We start from the raw sequence: 5960 nt of genomic DNA, 5'->3' as shown, positions 1-5960 counted from the left end.
CCATCTGTGTATCTTCTTTGGTGAAGTGTCTGCTCAAATCTTTTGCCACATTTTCTTCAAATTTTTTAAAATTGATTGATTTTAGAGAGAGAGTGAGGAAGGGAGAGGGAGACACAGGAAAGAGAGAAACATCAATTTATTGTTCCACTTAGAAAAAGAGAAGGAGAAAGAGGGAAGAGGGAGAGAGAGAGAGAGAGAAAGAGAGAGAGAGAGAAAGAGAGAGATTGATTTGTTGTTCCACTTATTCATGTATTCCTTGGTTGAATCTTGTTAGTGTCCTGACTGAGGACTGAACCTGTTACCTTGGTGTGTTGGGACAACACTCTAGTCAACTGAGCTACCCAGCCAGGGCTTGCCATGTTTTCTTATTGTTGAGTTTTAGGAGTTATTTCTGTATTTTGGATACAAGTCCCTTGGCAAATATATGTTTTGCAACCACTTGCTGATAGCCTGGCTTGTGTCTTTCACACAGCAGAAGATTTTTATTTTAACAAAGTACACGTAACAATTCTTTCCTGTTTCCACATTCAGCTGTGTCATGTGGGTAGCTTGAAGTCAGCCACGTGGGAATTCTTATACTTCAGGAACTAACAAACTCTACAAGTCAATTTTTTTTTCTCACAAAAGTTAGTTATGAAACATTTGCCAGCACACCACTGCCTCCTGCTGACCTTCTAGCACATCATCTGTTGATCCAACTGTGACTTTACTAATGATTTTATTTTTATGCACCAGAGAGTTTTTTGTTTTGTATTTTATTTTTCTTTTGATTTAATTGCTCTTTTGTTTACATTTCTCCATTAACATAGAGATAGTAATTTTTTTTTTTGTATTTTTCCAAAGTGAGAAGCAGGAAGGAGGCAGATGGACAGACTCCCACATGTGCCCGACTGGGATCCACCCAGCATGCCCACTTGGGAGCTATGCTCTGCCCATCTGGGGAATTGCTCCACTGCAATCGGAGCCATTCTAGCTCCTGAGGTGGAGGCCATGGAGCCATCTTCAGTGCCTGAGCCAACTTTGCTCCAATGGAGCCTTGTCTGTGGGAGGGGAAGAGAGAGATAGAGAAGAAAGAGGGGGGAAGGGTGGAGAAGCAGATGGGCGCTTCTCCTGTGAGCCCTGACCAGGAATTGAACCCAGGACTTCTACATGCTGGGCTGATGCTCTACTGCTGAGCCAACTGGCCAGGGCCGAGATAGTAATTTAAAAAAATTTATTTATTGATTTTAGAGAGAGGAGAGAGAGACAGAGAGAGAATGGGGAGGAGCAGGTAGCATCAACTTATAGTAGTTGCTTCTCGTATGTGCCTTGATCAGGCAAGCCTGGGGTTTCAAACCAGCAACTTCAGCATTCTAGGTCATTGTTCTATCCACTGTGCCACCACAGGCTAGGAAGGAAGATAGTTATTTTTTGTTCGAATAAGAATTCCTGAATAATATAAATTTTTTCTTAGTTGTTGCTGTGTTATTTATTTATAAATGACTTTGATATTAATGAGCATAGTTCTGATTATTGATGTGATTTCATCACAAATTTTATTTGTTTGAGAAATATAAAACAAGCTCATGTGGTAAATTAATAATTGCAAATTATTTAATTAAGCCAATTTAATAAATAAGAATTTTTGTAGCTTCAGAAAACTATTTTTTTGAAAATATCTAAAATTATTCAAAGTATATATAATTATTATATTCTTTGAATTTTTTTAGAATTTAAGGAATTAAATGCAATTTGATATGACAATAACCTGTTTTGCTTTATTGCCTGCTTAGTAAAGTACCCATCATGTAGTAGGCACTCAAAAATATACATTAAAATAATGTATCAATTAAGGTAAAAAATAAGACACAAATACCTGCTATCCCCCCCTGGAATTCAATATTTTACTATAAATCTTAGCCAATGGGATAAGACAACAAAAATTAATAAGTATAAAATTTAGGGGTAAAGAAAACCAAAATTGTCTTTTGAGGACAGCATGATTTTCTTTGTAGAAAACCCAAGAGATAATTAGCATTATAAACTAAGAGAATTTGACAAAGTTGTTAAATACAAGAGCATCATACAAAAACCAAAGTCATCCCCACTTACCACCAATAATAAATTAGAAAACATAAAGGGGAAAATGATGTCATTTACAAGGACAAAAAATATATATAACATTTCTAGAAAAAAATTTAATATATGTGAAAAATCTTTATGAAGAAACATCATAAAGTGCTCTTGAAACAACGTATTAGAAGACTTAAATAAACAGAGAGTAAAACCATGTCATGTTTAGAGTTGGCAAAGGGAGTATCATCAAGTAATCTATAAAATTTGATCAAATTCCAATAAAAATCTTAATGGGAGTTGTCATATATTCCAAAAAAACTGATTCTAAAATTCATATGGTGGAGTAAAGATTTAAGAATAACCAAAACATTTCTAAAGAAGGAGAAAGAAAAAGAGGGACTTTCTATAGTATAGGTGAAGATGTGAAAAACGTCATAATAATCGGGCAGGGTGTAGACAAATAGATCAAAGTAAAATGAAGAACCCCCAGAAATACACCTAAGCATAGGTGGAAACTTACATGATAGAGGAGGCTTTGAAATCACAGTGGAAAGCTTGGCTGTTCCACCTTTGTACCATTGAAATCATTGACCTTCCCTATGGAGACATGAAATCCCATTGCTGCCTTATACAACACACAAAAGCAAACGCCAAATGGAGAAGAGGGTTAAATCCTGAGTGTAAAAACGAAAAGTCTAGAATCGACAGAAGAAAATACCGTATTTTTCTGACCTCAGAGTCATGAGAGACTTTCCACACACGGTACTAAAACAGATCTCTAGCTTTTATGACACAAAAGTTAAAAAAGCACTTACACTAGAACAAGGCCTTAAAAACATTGAAAGACAATCGGCATGCTGAGAGAGTACATTGGTCTCATACATCGCAAAAGATCAATGCCTTCCCAGTCTGCTGCTTCTGGGGAGTGGCTGGCTGATACTGGGAGGAATGGACACCCCTCACCTGCTCCCTGTCCCCTGCCCCCAGGTAGAGCTGAGCAGGGGAAAGACAGGGGCTGGTGTGGAGGACAAACAGGGCCAGAGTGAGCACACCTGTGTACAGGCCATTCATTAAAAAGGAGGTCCAAATGGCCACTAAGAATTTGCAAAACTGCTCAACTGCACTGATGGCCAGGGAGTTAGAACAAGTTGAAGGGACAATGATACACCATTTCATACGAATCAGACTGGGGAAAAATTGATAAATGTGACATTATCGAGTGTTGGCTATGGACCTGCTAGGAGTATGAATTGGCATAGCCACGAGGGACAGTATTTTGGAACAACTAGGGGAGTTGAAAATGTATATGCCCCTACCTGACATGTGTAGGGTTCTTAGCCCAAATAGTTAACCTGATAACCACAAGGAAACAATCAGACAAATTGAGAAGTATTCTTTATGACAATTGGCCCAGATTTTGAAATGTCAATGTCATGAAAGATTAAAAAAAGAGAGAGAGAGATCAAGGAACTTTGTAGATTAAAGGAGACTAATGAGACAACAGAACGCAACGCCTGATTCAGATCTGGTTTCTGTATTGGGGAACAAAGCAATCAAATTAGATATAAAAGACATTATTAGGACAACAGAGGAAAATTGATATTAAGCATTTTTAATGGGTACTGGAAAATAGTATTATTGTATCAATGTTAAATTTATCGAGTGTCACGATTGTGTCGGGTTATGTAAGAGAATGCCTTGTCCTTAGATGATAGATGCTGACCTATTAAGGACGAAGTGTCATTTATCATATTCTCCCATGTAGAAGGCGCACCTTGTTTTTTTTTTTTTTTTTCCTTTTCATTTTTCCGAAGCTGGAAACGGGGAGGCAGTCAGACAGACTCCCGCATGCGCCTGACCGGGATCCACCCGGCATGCCCACCAGGGGGTGATGCTTTGCCCCTCTGGGGCGTCGCTTTGTTGCATCCAGAGCCATTCTAGCACCTGAGGCAGAGGCCACAGAGCCATCCCCAGCGCCTGGGCCATCTTTGCTCCAAAGGAGCCTCGCTGCGGGAGGGGAAGAGAGAGACAGAGAGGAAGGAGAGGGGGAGGGGTGGAGAAGCAAATGGGCGCCTCTCCTGTGTGCCCTGGCTGGGAATCGAACCTGGGACTCCTGCACGCCAGGCCGACACTCTACCGCTGAGCCAACCGGCCAGGGCTAAAGGTGCACCTTTTATCGAAAAATTTGGGGTCTAAAAACTGGGTGCATCTTATATAGTGGTTGTGGCATTTCAAATGCCATAGATGGAACTGAGGACGAGGCAATATATGAAGACAGTGATTCATCATCACTGAGGACAAGCTAAGGGATGGGAGTTTTGACAGTGATGAGGAGTTGTATGAACTTTATGATGAATAAAACTTGAGTTCAATAACTTTATGTAATACTTTTTTTTTAAATTTCAGGCCCCAAAATTAAAACGCATCTTATACCTGAGAGTGTCTTATACATGGGGAAATACGGTACTCTCAGATGCATGTGGAGGAGCCAAGAGAAGCAATTATAGCAGAATGTTGGTGAATTGAAGTGTTTGTATGTGTTAATTACAGGAATCTTGCCACTTTTCTGTAGATTTAAAATTTTTCAAAATTAAGTTTTGTGAAGAAAAAAACATGTGAAAACTCTATGACCCAACCTTGCTATTTTTAATATAGAGCTTAGAATAAATCAGGTCTCTAGGGATCAAGATGGGTAGAGTAGAAATAAAAAATAAGAAACAATGTCCTGTACTGTTTATGGATACAGAACAATATGTAGCAGGGGTCTGAGTTCTGGACGGGCACAGCGATGTCGCAGTCGGCTTCCTGTGGGCAGAGAAGGAAGGGGGGAAGAGGGCGGGAGAGGGGGAGATGAGCGGTTTCAACTTAGTCGGGAAGGCTTTCATTCTTTAAAAAAAAAAAAAAAAATCGGAAACAAAAACAAAAGCCAATATAGAAAACCACAAAAAGGAAAACAAAGAAGAAAAATTCTTCACAGTGGTTATCTTGGATGGATATGGGGAAGTTTCACTTTTAACTTTACACATTTCTGGTTTATTTTTTAATACTTTTTTCTTTTCTTTAGTCATGAGGAAAAAAAGATGTACTATCTGTGTTTTGCCAAGGACTGTACCCGTCAAACTAGGGGTTGCCAATCTGAAAAAGCAGAGAGTCCTTCTAAGCTCATGGGAGTCTCTGGTTAGCTGTGTGACCTTGGCCAGCTTCTTGGACCCCCTGTCTGACGGGCACTTTTCTCTGCAGACTTATGTCTGTATTAAATGGGATATAAACCATGCGCTGTACTTAGCACAGTGCCTGGCACACAGGAAGCACCCCGGAGATGTTAATACCACCGTGGCTATTTCTGTGGCTGCTGTTATTCCCCAGCTGGTCTGGCCGGGCAGGGGTCCCTGTCCAAGCTGGTGCTCTGGGCTTATCCAGCCCTGCATTTCTGCCATGGTGTGGGTGGCATGCTCATGCATATGCCCTCTCCACCATCAAACTCCAAGCCGGGAATGTCCCCACCCCTATTCATCTCTGTCCCCACTGTGCCATACAGTGGGTACTCAGGAAACTATTTTAGCATGATTGACGCCACAGAAATTCTATCCCCGGCTCTCCACTCTCAGAACTCCCTTAGGGAACACCAGTGGTCCCTGGGGGCTGCAATCCACCGCTCTGCCTTCCTCTCCACCTGCCTTCCTGGCACCCCGTTCCTGGACTACGTTCATGCTGCTGCCACAGCCAACACCGAGGCCTCCAGTACTGGGGTGGTCGAATCACTTAGCAGTTCATCGGAGCCTTAAGAAAGTTCCAGCTCAGGGCCCAATGGGGTGATTTCTCCAGGCTGAGGGGATTAGCAAAGGCCTTGTGAAGCCGGATAAGGCTGTGACCTGGATAAGTCCGGACTCAAATCTACCCCCACC

This window comes from Saccopteryx bilineata, chromosome 3 (assembly GCF_036850765.1).
Source record: "Saccopteryx bilineata isolate mSacBil1 chromosome 3, mSacBil1_pri_phased_curated, whole genome shotgun sequence".
Lineage (NCBI taxonomy): Eukaryota > Metazoa > Chordata > Mammalia > Chiroptera > Emballonuridae > Saccopteryx > Saccopteryx bilineata.
The sequence above is the reverse complement of the archived record's forward strand: the minus strand, read 5'-3'. Positions refer to the sequence as shown.